At 39.4% G+C, this 14,847-nt stretch overlaps 1 protein-coding gene across 1 annotated transcript in view; it reads left to right on the top strand.

Annotated features, from left to right (window-relative positions):
- Positions 1-14,847, top strand: part of LOC138941807 (zinc finger protein 541) — a 356,780-nt gene that overhangs the window by 62,615 nt on the left and 279,318 nt on the right. Inside the window, exon 2 of the mRNA XM_070311688.1 lies at positions 693-747. The gene's annotated coding sequence lies outside the window, so the exon portion shown is untranslated. The remainder of the gene's footprint in view (positions 1-692; positions 748-14,847) is intronic.

Raw genomic sequence — 14,847 nt, 5'->3', positions numbered from 1 at the left:
TCTGCGTAATGCGCATCTAATGAAGATGTGATAATCGAGTTTGCCAGCTATTGCGAACGTTAAAATTGTTGACGGTAGTTGAGTTTGGTATTATGCGCATTAATGGTCATTGATAGTTGAGTTTATCATTATGGACACCGACGATCATTGAAATGTTTATTATGATAGTAATATAAATGCGTTGAATCGTAAACGTGTTTATTGAATGCAGTATATATACAAGCATTGTTATCGTAATGACATAAGTAATCTTGAGTAATAGCTTTCTCTTATTTTTTTACATCTCTTCTAAGCTTAAACGAATAATTTTTTAAATCATTAAAACGCAGTTATCTCGATCATGGATTCGATTTAAAAAATATTACCAACGTCACAAAAATATGAAAGAAGACGAAGAAGATGCGTAAGATGTTTAAATCATGCGGGTAATCCGTGAAATTTTGAAGAGTTTTATGAACGAGAGCGCAAATTAAATTCTTGTTTCGTTTTCCCTTTCTCGAATGATACGCATATCGCAAGCAACTCTTTTATTTTTGTCGGATCTCTCGGTCCCTTTCATCACGTGCGCGCATCGCGCAGTCTAGCAAAATTGACCGTACTTCATTCTCATGGTAGTCCATCGTCGACTCCATCGTCGTCGTTTCTATTTCCGACAATCCGACTAACGTCCGCTTTCGCTGCGTGTGTTGCAGGGATTACGTTCGACGTGAATTGGATGCGGTGACGTCATCGGGAGTTAGCTCTACGGTGAGTAAAGTTATTGATGATTCCCTTGGTTTCAATTGGATCAGTCGGTCACGATTCAGGCACAAAACGTACACGAATTCGACTGATTTGAACTTTCGTAGCGAAAAAACTTGAGATGCGTGCCTCGAACACATATTCCAGCCAAGGTAAAGATATGATGTATAATTATCAGTTTATAAGATAAAATAATATGACGTTTCCTCGATATGGAGAAGGATCCAAAGCACAAAAGTAATTTTAAAAAAATCATTCTTTTCTTCAAAAATTTTGAAAAATTATTCTAAATATTATTTATTTTTATTTATTTATTTATTTTTTTTAAATTGTGAGATGTTGCACTAAACTTTTCTTTTATTAATTTTATTGACTAAATTTGTAAAGATTTTTTTAGATATATATATATATATATATATATATTTTTTTTTTTTTTTTTTTTTTGACCTGAACTTTAGTATTTTTTGAGATGCTATCGATATAACGTGTGTTTAGAAAAGCATCGGAGGCATAGGACTCCGTTTGCTCGGCTTCCGCCCTCGCGGTAAGTAAAATACACTATAACAGGGTTAGCCGGGCTATGAATAAATTTAGCACGGCGACCGAGATTATAGGGTGAAGAGTGAAGAGGAGAGAGAGAGAGAGAAAGAGAGAGGGAGGGAGGAAGGGAGAAAAGAAAAGCAATAATATGTGAGGGAGGAGACATTTTCAACCTGCGAACTTATTCCTCTTCTGCGCTTGCGATGACGTTATCGTGCAAACCTCTGCTACGTGGAGCTTCAAACCGCCCGCATACACTCCCGTAAATGTAAGCCCCGTGTGCGAAGCGTCTGCAAGCTCGCGACGAGGAAGCCTCTCGACAAAAAAAGTACGATGAGAGAAAAAGAGATGGGAAGGAACGCGCGAAAAAGCGAGAGAAGGGGAGAGAGACGGAGAACGGGGGAGAGACGGAGATGGTCGCGCTCGAAAACATTTACAGCGAATCGGATTAACGCGGGTATTTAATCCCGCTCGCGGCTTTCTCGACGGCGAGATAAAAAGGGGACAGGTAAAAAGGGACGCGAGAAAGATTGTACGCGCGACGCACACAGAACAGAGTAGAATCGCGGGCATAAAAGGTTTTTCCAACATGGAAGACAGAGTGCGAGACAGAAAGAGAAGGAGAAACGAGGGAGAAAGAGAGGAAACGCGCAATCTTCGATGAAATCTCATCTCTTTAATGGGAGCGGCTTCCGCGACGAGCGAAGCTGCCTGCCGCGAGTTTCGTCGAATATCGGGATTTCTGACTGATAACTTAGGTGGAGGATAACGCTGCCTGCGTGGAGCAACAGTGCGAAAAACGGCGAAAAATTCCTTCTATGATTTGATTTGCGCCTCGAAGAAACTCGAAGAGAGAATTTTAATCGCGTTAAAAAGGTGCGAAAAAAGATGTCCTACAACATTTAACGCTCGTGACTGTTGATTTCTTTTAAAAGCACGGAATAAATCCTCAGTATTTCACATCTTGCTGCTTCTATTCTTAATTTTGATAAAATAATTCCTGCACACGGGCATCGTTATTACATGTAGTTATAACAAAGTTATAATTTCTTGCATAATATTAAAAATATATAAGAAAGACATTGCTTTTTTGTACTCATAATACGTACAGCTATATGCCTTCATTATATCGTATACGCAGTGTACGAAAATCACTTTTCCGATACTTCTTAATTCGTCTAGTTAGAAATCGCTGCCTCTTAATAACGAATCCGCGTTAATATAGCTTATTTAGTTTGAGCAGATTTTGCAAAGCGGGTTAAAGAAAAACGACGTTTCGCGCGAATCAGGCGAGATCTCATTTAAGAAATCGCAATTTTCCTTACGTCGTTCGCACACGATTTCGCGCCCCGTCTGTCGATATATTTCACATACCTTGTACCACGACGTGCACTGCTTCGATTCGCTCGCCGTCTCGCGCCTTCATCGTACAATCATATGGGACGACAGGCAAGCAGCGGTGAGCGTGCGCGCGCGGAGGGTGCAACATTTTCTTCAGTTTCCGTCAAATTGTATAGCCAAGTCGAAACATTTGGTGGAAGTACGTATTGCTCAGATATTTACCGGGCATTCGGCCACTAGCTACTTCACGGCGGGCATTCGCAATTTTGCTTTTCTCTCACTTTTCACCTTCCCGGTTTTCTCGCTCTTCCCTCTTCTCTCCCTTATCCAGCATTTCGCGCTCGTATTCCGCACGAGACAGATGGGAAACGTTGCCTTTACGTCTTATCATCGATAGTCGTGACGGCCCGATTTCGTGCCGCGGACGTTACGCTTACGGTTCGAGAAAACCCGATGAAAAATGAACTGGGTCAGATCGTACACGGGGGGGCCGGGTCACGGACGGGCCCGTTCGCGTAAAAGGCCGAAGAGTGATACGTGATCCTAGACGAGTCTTCATAAATTCAGTATCGATATCGGTGTGTGATCCACCCTTGCCCCTGCTTCCTCTACGTTCCTTTCTCACATTTTTTCGTTCATGATTATTTGCCTGTAAAGTAAATAATTGGGGCGATAAGACCCGTGTTTCAGACAGTATGCTCAATTATATATTATAAATATATTGTAACGTCAAAAGAGCGAAACAATTTTGCCAACAAACTGCCATCTTCTTATAAAATTATGGCAATTTGAAAAGAAATAGAAAATTAAATTAAAAGAGCGGAAATATTAAGTTTCGAGAGAAGAAGGTAATCGATAGTTTTAAATAATTTGGATACAATAACTGGCATTCAATGGGATTTTAACATGAATGCACTTTTTATTCCAGATAAAAGGGAATATTTCAATCTTGTTATATTTTTTCTACAGCAGAATATATTTGTTATTGTTAACGTCAGATTTGGCAGCTTTGACTTAATATTACTTATAGGTATTCTGCGAAAAATGTCAAATTAATAGATTGCGATATTCTTTGCAATATTGTAATCTATTAATTTGATTCATTATTTCATTCTATTATTCAATACCATTCTTTTTACGGCAGTTTGTCTTTATCGATGAGACTTTCAAGGGGAAGCGAAAGTAAAAGCTCTTTCATTTCTTTCTTTCTCCCTGAAAAAACGAAAACGTTTAAATGTGATACCTGCTTAATTGCCGGAGCCTTTGTAAGCGAAACGAGGCGAATGTTGGAAAAGAGGAGGGCGAAATCAGTGAGAAGAGACGGAAAAGGGAGGCGGAACGATACGATGTTACCGATGTCGAGAAGAGCTCGCGGGAATGTCCATTGCTAACGGGCATTTGTATGTAAATGGCCTCATAGTTGCGAAAGTCTCGTCGAGAGCAGCACAACTGGCAGAGTGAAGCTAACGAGACCGATCGTCTCGGGGCGGGAAAAAAGAAGAGACACCGGCGGCAAAAAGAGGACGCCGGGGTGAGGAAATAAAACGATCGCGCGTTTGAGTTTGAAATCGCGTCTGCCGTTAATGTTCCTCCGATTGTTTCTCCTTTTCACTGTCTTTTCCTGCTGTTCGCGCGGACCAACATCTATTTCCTTTCGTTGCTTCCGTCGACAAAGCTCGAAACTTCGTTCACCGTCGATCGTCTTTGGGAACAATTCGCCATTTCCTGTCGGACGGATAGTCGAAGAGTCGAGTGGATAAATAAGACACGTTGCGCATTTTCACGAAAAACAAATTGAGCTGCGTAAATATATTATTATTTTTCATCGTGCAGCGTATCATTTTTGGAAATTGTTTACTAAAACTGACATAAAGAGAGGAATGAATAATTGACACGTAAAATTAAATCGTACTATTCTTTCAAAATCGATTCTAAAATATTATATATATTTTTTTATCTACTTATATTGCTTCTGGCACATGGTATATGTGCGTTTGCATTTTTCATAACATCTCTATTACACATTAGATGATACTTTAGTACAAAAAGGCGATATATATATATATATATATATATATATATATATATATATATATAATGTGTGTGTGTGTGTGTGTAGCATGCGAGATAACGCGATATTTCGAAAGTAGGATATTTATCATCGTTATGTAACTCTTCTCTTATGTCACGAATTGTCATTTGTTTGATATTTACGATAACACAAGCAAGACTCTATATTCGATAAAGCATTTCCACGTTCGATTACGTTGAACGCGAGATACACGGATCTGGACCGAATCCACGTAGCTGAATAAATCATTGATACGCGATCGAACGCGCTCGCGGATGAGATACGAAATAACGCGAGGACTAAACACGAATTTATATACGGCGCCGTATATTTATTTAGGATGCGGAATTTATATTTCTTCCCGGACAGGCGGTAAAGCGAGATATATAAAGCCGTCCCTAAAAGCTGGCATGCCAGTTTACAGTCGCATAGCCGTGGCCAGCCGAAGGAGTACGTGCGTACGACGCGAGCAGGACGGACTTGTCCGGCAAATAGTTGGAAGCTCCCTCCGAGACCGTATATCATCCCGACGGGATTTATGCAACTGGCACGCACTGCACACACACACACACACACACGCGCGCGCGTACGTTTGTTCGGGTCGGCTTAACTCAAGGTGGTAACGCGTACGCTGTTGATGACGATGCCTCGGCGACGAGTTGCCAGCATCGGGACGGTGCATCTCACCGAGTGCCACATTGTAATTAGCGATATAGGATTACCTCTACTCGATGTAGAACGTGAGACACGCAGAGAGACACATAAACTTAAATTTAATCAATCAAATACACCGGCTTGTATGAACGCGCGTCTCGCGGAACAATATACATATAGTTCGAGCGACGTATTATTCGCGAATCGTGGCGTCGCTACTCTATTTGTTACCTTTGGTATTTTCTCGCTTTGTTCGGTAATGAGGTCGGACCGATGGATCGTTGATTTTGATAAATCGGCAAATATACCATAAGCCTGTAAGCCTCCCGCGCATTTATAAACCTACGCGATGAACACGCTTCGCGAATGGCTGACTGACGTGAATCCCGTAATTGCATTCGTCGTGACGCGCGAATACATTTTAGCCGATTGCATTGGATTATCTATTCCCGATGCGCCTATACAGGCCTCTTGTAACGCCGATGTTAGGTTAAATGGAATAATAGCTCTGCGCGCACGTACGACGTATACACGTAAGTAAGAGAGATAGATAGATAGAGAATGAGAGAGAGAGAGAGAGAGAGAGAGGGAGGGAGAGAGAGGGGGGTTTATCCAGAGTTGTCTTTTAATATCGACATACGCGTTCGAATGGCGGATTCACGCCATTGAACGGATAATGAGTTGCCATTAACGTTGGTGCAGCAGGGATCGGCTGATGCGCTGCTTGCAACTCGACTGATTGGCGCGTCGACATCGTTGCAATGGATTTATGCGTACAATGTTGAATTTGGAATTGTCTTATTAGCGCTGCTTTTCCATAATACCGTAAAGATTTTAATCGTCGGATGAATGAGGAAATTGTAACAATCGATTCACGGACAATTTTTTATTCGAATATTTATAGTGCGATTATTAAGTGTCGCGATCGAGATACATTATGAATTTTCTAAGACGTCTTATTTTCGATAAAATTAAATCTCTATTCTTCTTTTTAATTATTAAATACGGCGCGCGCGAAGAGAAAATTAAATGATGAGAATGTTAATTCAATTTAATTATTGTAATAAAACATTATTGTTGTATTAATACAGACTATACAATATATATATATATATATATATAGAGGGATGATCATAATTTTTTATTGACGTCAAATTCGAATACCCTTTTGCTAATCTTCGATGTAGCGACTTGCCGAGCATATACCGAGCATTTTATTTTTTAGAATTTTCCGCTATGAGATCGATCGAGGCCGTATGTAACGTATTATGATGGAGGAAATAAAAGAGAGTAGTAGAGATAAGGATATCACGCGCAGGCAGAATATAGCGAGGTAGAATGACAGTGCGATAAAGCCGTAGACGGCGAATCGGTCCCGTGTAGCCAATCATTGGGGGATCCTCCCATTCCCTGTTTAATCGTCTCAGCAACCTGGGTTCCGGCGGGCCGATAATGAATACGCCCCGTAGTGCAGTTAGGTACATCTGCAACCGACCATCGAGACATTCTCCGCGCGCGAGAAGGCCTCGGCGAGGAACGTCCGTTTCGCTAGAGAGCATCTGCGAGAGAGGAGATAGTTGTCCCGAAACTCTATCAGCGATGAATATTATTACGGATTTCTGTTCGACGGAAATTATATAGAATCATCGACCAAGTTTCGAAAATCGGCCAAGCGTTTGGGAGAACTTCCTCGTCGCATTCGTCTTTCACATTTGATAAAATCTTTCAGCTTTTACGACAGAAGAATATTACATTAACATTTAATCATATTTGTTTAAGCTCATGTCATGAAATTTGCGCTATAAATTATACCTAGAATTTTTCATTTCAATTGTATTACATATTGTAACATGGGTTTCATAAAAATTGTTAAATTAAATAATTCAGTTCATTGCGTGTTATAAAACTATAAAAGGACAAAAAAATTAAACATTCGAGTGATCGTCTTAAAAACAATATGTATTGTACTTTATTTCGTCAAGTCCGTCCGCGTTATAACTCCGTGAAATCCTAAACTTTCGCTGTGCCAAAATCGCGTCGTTCTCGAGCATTTTATGGTTCTTCGAGCCGGATCATTACCGGCAACCGTTCGTCAATGATCTTTTTCGATACACGTTTGCGATACATGGGCCTCTGCTCGAGGCACAAAAACTGCTAAAGTTGTTAACATCTCGGTTCTATTGATATTTTTCGACTTTGTCGAACGTGTTTCACGGATAATCGAATCTTCGAGAAGACTTTAATTTAACAAACTTTATGAAACCCATGTTGCAATATGCAATACTTGAAATGAAAAAATTGCGTACTTATATATATATTAGAGAATTCTCATATTTATTTCATGTTTAGGAATTCTAAATTTATTTAAAAAAATCGCAGATGACCCAGTCGCGCACTAACTCGAGTCATATATTCGTAGGGGCACCGTCAAGCTTTTTTTAAAAGCGAGCGCCTCTCTCAATCCTTTATCAAATTTAAATATGGATGAATCAAGTATGGATAGAAAATTTACTCCGAAAATAAAAAGCGCAAAAAAAGATCGACGAGGATCGAATTTGCTTTCTATCGCATTTAATTTGTTCCGTGTAATAATACGTTGTTTTCCCATCTCCGCAATATTCCGTTTGCTCTTCGAATTCTAGAATGTATTGTACAATGTCGGTTTTGCCGGTATGAAGATGTCGGGGCAAATCGCGTATGCACTACGTGCATAACGTCGCGCGACAGGATGCGACTGCCTCGGGCGAGATGCATCAAGATGAGTGAATCGAGCGTTCTCGTGCTCCGAGATTGCTCCGGGCATGATTTACGCCGAAACAAAGTGACGATTTTGCAGATGGCTCGATGCAGGATCCGACGTAGCGTCGCGCGTATCTAATGGCGCCTGTACGTGCAATTACGCTAACGGCCGAGGGCTGCGGGGATGAATTGCGCGTGTTACGGGGCGATCCGAGTGGAGGGAAATGGTCTATTCGAACAGCCGCTCTCGTGTACCGCGACCATATCCTGCCATCGTTTAATGAACGTGAGGGATCGCACGGGGATCTCTAATCAGATTTTACAGCGTAATGTTTTCGCTATTCTCGAATAGACATTTGTAACATTTAATTATGCATAATTGAATTACATGACTGTATTTTATGACTTTATACATAGTTTGAATGTTTTAGAAAATTGGCTCTAAACTTGTGTCGAAATATTCAAACGTTAGGCGAGATATCTGAGAAAATAATTATACAAAAAAGAATATATATATATATATATATATATACATATTAGTTAATTAGTCTAAAAATTTATCCTATTGTACTAAATTACAGCTTGTGTTTAACAAGAGTTTATAGTCAACACATTTTACTTTCAGGTGTTATTTATTAGTTACGTGTTCATTGAAACGTCTGTGATAGATAGGATACTTGGGTCCTGTTTTGCGGATGCATATTTATTCCCGCATACGATGTACAGTCTATATATATATATATATATATATATATATATATATATATATATATATATATGTATCGATAGTCTCTAGAATTCCGCAGGGACAATGGTCACTTCTGCGATCGCGCGTGTACAAGCATTTAACGTGGCAATTGGATCTATAAATGGCAATATATATACATATATACATTACTAAAATAGGGATGATAATGAAAATATAATGATAATAATGAAAACATGAAAAAAGCTATTCTTCTTCTGTCTTTTCAAGTAAGAATACGCACTTAGTATTTTTATCAAGCGTAATGAAAATAACGATATGATTGCAAAAGCACATGTAACTTTAATTTGTTGTTTATAAAAAATATACGTGTCTTTTATAGTTATAATTTTATCTTGGGTAACATATATTCTTTCTCTCTCTCTCTCTCTCTCTCTCTCTCTCTCTCTCTCTTTTATTGTACGTATATGAATAATTAATTTGTGATATTCCTCATACATGATTTAATCCTAGTATTAAGCAATTTTTAAAAATAATGAATTGTTTTTTTTTTTTTTGAATAATAAAGCACGATAGCGATATGTCTATAATTAAATATGGAAAAATATATCTAACAGATTCTAAATAACTCAAATAATAATTTTTTTCTTTCGTACATTATGATGATTGATATATTGTAGAAAATATTAAGAGATAAAAACATTTGGATATATTGTAATGCATAATGCAATTGAGAGATCGACGATTGCTTCAAAATTTGAAACACAATATTATCTTTTTACATACATAACATTATTATATTCTTGTTAACAAAAATAATAGATTATTTTCAAGACATTAAAATCGTAACATTAAAAAAATTATCATAATATCAAACGATGAAACTTGAAGACAGAGATATATTGGATCGCTAATACTTCGGGTATTAATCGAAGCGTTCGTCGCATTCGTCGAGTCGCGTCACGTTGTCGGTATCGTTCATATTCGGTTGCATCCCGGGACAGATTTCGGTTCGATTTCGAGCGAGACGTGCTTTCAATTTCGCGCGCAGGCACGCGTCCGTCGCGCCCGTGCTTTCTCTCTTTCTATTTATGAAAGCGTTACGTCGCAACGCGTCGCGGCGATCCAATGCAACGCAACGCGACATTCCGCGTGGCTTACCGATTCGCAAACGGATTCGCGCATAGCGCGTATTTGCGTGCAAACGACTGCCGTATTCAGACGCAGCTTAGGTATCGCTCGTATTTCAAAATCGACGCTTTTACGCGTCGCGTTGGAATCACGTATGTGACGCAATGCGAATATAGCTGCTCGCGTTTTTTTCACAGTCGTGCATATTTCAGTCCGGCGCGTTAAAACGACTTTTCCTCTACGAGAGATAGAAAGGACAGCACTGTGCGTTTGGTGTTTATACTATATTAAAAGATAAATATATAAATTTTTTTTTTCCGTATAAAAACAATAATTATTTCTTCTTATTAGCTGTAATAATTTTTTCTTCGCGGATTTGTTTCCGCGTTAATATCATTGCTGCAAATAATTTGATGTCAGAATTGATATTTCTAAGATTAATACATTTATACATTTTTATCGTAGCTATAGAAATCTCGATTTGCACATGGACGGAAGATGCGAATCGACGAATCAATCTTTTTATTATGTTTCGCGAAGATAATTTGCCATTGAGTTTCGAGACTGTGCACTTGGTATGTCGCCGAGAATCGGAGCAGACGTTTTGCTACGTGAGCACGAAACTCGCATGCATGATCCCAGGGGCATGTCAACCCGATCAGACAAGAATGTCAGGTGGTCGCGTCACGGACCACCGGCTGTCCATCAATTCTGTCCATGGGGTACACGGGGGTCCCCGTCTCTCGTTCCGATTACGTCCGCATGCCGGTTGAATTTCACGTGGAAATTGCGACTTTGTTCCCTTCGGCGTTGTCTTTCTCTCTCTCTCTCTCTCTCTCTCTCTCTCTCTCTCTCTGTCTTTCTCTTTCTCTTTCTCTCTGTGTTCCTCTCATCCGCCGGGGCCGGTAATCCGACGTCGTCTTACAACGATGGTGATACGGAGAATAATGAATTTCTGCGTTACGAAAGATAGCCGCGAGATATCTTGCGAATCTGGTTAAATTCGATACATCGGTTCGTACCGGTTTTGCAAGCGTGCGATCGACGTGCACGTAACAACTCCTAGAATCGTTTAAAGCGGTATGATATAGACGGTTCAACTATATGTATGACGTCAGACACGAACAAGTTTATTGAGAAATTTTCGTGAAAAATTACGCTCTTTAAAATTATATATCGCCATGAAGAAAATTTAAAGCAAAATTGAAAATTGTCGAGAATAAATCTCCTTTCTGATTTGGAGATTTATTATATAGTATAAAAGAAAAGTTGTTTAATAGTTTGGCGAAATTATGTTTGGTCATCATTAGTCACGTGTGCTTTGAATGTTTTCCTATAAATTAATGATTTATTTATGATCTAACAATAAATAGCGTTCATTCATTTTTAGTAGTGTTATCGACTAATAATTCTATCTTCGTTTTTTGAAAATAAATATACGAATTTCTATGTGAAAATAAACTCGATCAATTCGTGGCATTGATATATCATTGCTTCCGGATTCTTAAGATTATAACAAGCTAAATAAACGACTGAAAGTCACAAAAAATGCGTTTCATATTTTTAACCATGTTGCATTATTTTTGAATTTATCGCTATTCTCGGATATTTTTGTCCCGCGAAACAAGAATCCAATTTTTCTGCCTCTTTATTCGATAGAACGTTGGTACGTCAAGCGAAACGGACGTCATTCTTCAATACTTTATGCAAGCGGGCGCTCACTGTCGGCCCGATGTATACAGTTCAATTGCAATTGCAACGTATGCGTCGGCGGAGCCCATTCTTTTCCTCTCGTCCTCTCTCTCCGTATTCTTTACGGCAGAGCCATTCAATAATATCTCGCTCAATTTCGCTCGATCTCTCGCGTGTTCTGCGAACCTCGCGCAGAAGCTACAGGCGTGTTGCATTCTGTCTCTCCTTTATCTCCATCGCATCCGGTTTCTTCTTCGACGACCATGACTCTATAATCTCCGCCGCCAACGATAAGTCGGAGCAATCCGACATATCGATATTGAAATTGCATATCAATGATGCAACTCCCGTTTCTCTGATCGCTCTGCCATGTTCCCTTTCTCCCCGGCGTGTCTACCTTTCCTTTTTCATTTTACTCCGCGTCACGCTCGATCAACCCATATTTTCTTTGCGCGAACATACGTCGTTAAATGGGAAGCGTTAAAAACACGCTTGCGCGAACGAGAGAGACGGAGAGAAAGAGAAAGAGGGAGGGAGAGAGAGAGAGAGAGAGATATTGGCAGAATTGAAAATGGAGAAACCGTGCCTGTCACTTTGCATTTTACTACACGGCAGAATCTCGTTAGCCTTCAATAATATTTATCTGCCAGTCATAGCGATCGTTGCGATGATGGTAGGGAATGTATTTGTGCTGGATACCCGTATATCGCCCGTATCATCGCTAAAGCGCGGTGAGTGCGGTTACAATAGCTATAATTGTATAGAGAGCACACCCACTAATCAAAATAGTCTCCCCCTTCCAACGGCTTTAATAATATGCATTACGCATTTAGCTCATATATGATTATCTAGGTATGTCAAAAGTCAGAATATCAAAACATGAAATTTCAAATAGAAGTCTTCTTCTCTTTATCACTAAAACGTTAAACTATGAATATTTTTTTTTTTTTTTATTATTACAATTTAATTAAATAAAACAAAGAGCGAAAAAAATATTGAGTCTCACAATTGACTAGAATAGGGATTGAAATCGGAGAACCCCTTCCCTTATACAACAAGTGTTTTTATCATTCGATTACCAAACTCTGTATATTAGTATTCTTCGTTTTATATATATCCAATGGCACTAGGTCTAATAAAATCAGTATTTTATTAATTTTATGAACAAAACTAAAATTCTATTGAGATAAAAAAGCTGAAATTAGAGAAAGATAAGATTATCAATTTACATTTCTCTTCAGATTTACAGAACGGAGATCCTAAAAAAAATTTTTTTTTTCCCTTGTCAAAAGTTGTTACATCAAATTCGTAATATTTATAGATACTTAGCAGGTATCGTGTTGTAAACATCAATGTTATTCGGTATGATTCGTCTGTTGCCGCCACTATTGGCGATTCTATCGCTACGCGTTAAAATTCCGGACGCGCCGACGTACGGTCCGGGATTTTGAAGCCGGATCCACGATGCCGGTTAACGCGAGCAATATCGCGATATTCTCGAGGGAGGCAACCCGATCGACGCCACTGCCTCGAGATCTTCCCCCCCCCCTCCCCCTTCCCCTCACCCCTTTCCCACCGTTTACTTTCGATCGCGGTAACGTCGACTTCTCTTTTTCTTTGTGCTCCCGTGTGTACTTACGTGATCGAATACATAAACAGATGGCTGGCCCGTTCTTTTTACCTCTCTCCTCCGAACAGGTCCTCTCTCTCTCTCTCTCTCTCTCTCTCTCTCTCTCTCTCTCACTTCACCTCGCACTTCCTTATCCCTCTTTTTCGCGCGCACTCCTTCCTCGAGATCCAGATGGAAATCCAGATAGAATTCGGGTTATTTGCGGGGATATTTTAGCTCGGTCGGAAAGTGCGGGAATAACGTCTCGATTTTCTCCCTCGTCTCTCCGCGTCTCTGCGTCGTTTTATCCTCGATTGGATATTCGGCGAGCGAAGCGCAGTCGCGTCTTCGTACGTAATCTTGTCAACGATAACGACGGGCATCAAGTATACGTCAAATATAATTGGAGGAACGGGAGAAGGGAACGATTCTATTTCTCACTCTGCTGCTTTACATTGTATTGTTTCAGGATATATTCAGAGACAATTTTATTAGACTTCTCTTAATTCATAATTTTGCTTACATTTTTGATTATCCACGTTACGAGCGTAAATTATTTTGTAAGTCGAGCTTTGTGTCACGTCCTTTCTTGTATGGTGAAATATTATTTGTCATGTGCGACGAAACTTTTAACTACGCGAAAAGGAACGTGAAAAGAATAACATTCACGAGACATGGATTACGTTTTCGATGTGCATCTGACATTTTACGGGAATACGCACCGTCGTACAGTTGCTCAAGCACAACCATACGTTTTACGATATAAAGAATAATAATTTGGTACTGAAGAGAAAGTCGGCCGGGTATTGCCTTTTAAATGTTACGTTATGGATTTGAATTATTCTAGTTATCTTTGATACTTTAAACCTCTTCGCAAAGTAGCCGACTAAATTTATCCCTTTATAAACTTAAATCATAAATAGAATATATATAAAAATTTTGATGCGGGAAGAAAAAAAGAAGATAGAGGAAATAAATACGAGATACAAAAACGGCGCGCTATAACGGTCGTTATCTTTTATTTAGACAGACGACTGATACGCAGCTGCGATTCCATATGTAGGGATTGGTATAACATAGAGAGGTGGCTTTGCAAATTTTTATAACAAAAACTGCATTATTTTTATTCCGGGTTAAACGAGATAAACAAGTCGTGCTAGTAAATTCCGCAACGAAGTACGCGGATCAAGATAAATGCATGGATCGATGCGTCAGTGATGGACGTACAATCATTAAAATTAAAAAGGCAATAAAATGAGCGATAACATCATAAGAATAACGTGTGCGAAGCAGATCTTTATCCGAAACTTTACGATTGATTCGTATATACAATTGTAATAACAGAAATCTCTAACGAGTAAAATTGATATTTTTTTACAGACTCCGTTGCTCGACCAAGTTAGATCCATAATGGATATCTCGTCGCTTTTCAGATATGCTTACATCGGCGAGATAATATTATGGCTGCAGGCGCAGGCAGGGCACGTTGAACGATTATCGGTTTAAATATTTCGTGTCCCCTGATTGAATTTTCCGTAACGAAGCGTAACTACGTTACCGATGTAAAAGCCTGTTAACTTATCCTGCAATGTCTCGACGAATTAACGTCGGCGCACTGCAAAA

Source organism: Polyergus mexicanus, unplaced genomic scaffold (assembly GCF_030449975.1).
Source record: "Polyergus mexicanus isolate NDT 795.1 unplaced genomic scaffold, iyPolMexi1.0 SCAF_2, whole genome shotgun sequence".
NCBI lineage: Eukaryota > Metazoa > Arthropoda > Insecta > Hymenoptera > Formicidae > Polyergus > Polyergus mexicanus.
The sequence above is the reverse complement of the archived record's forward strand: the minus strand, read 5'-3'. Positions and strand labels throughout refer to the sequence as shown.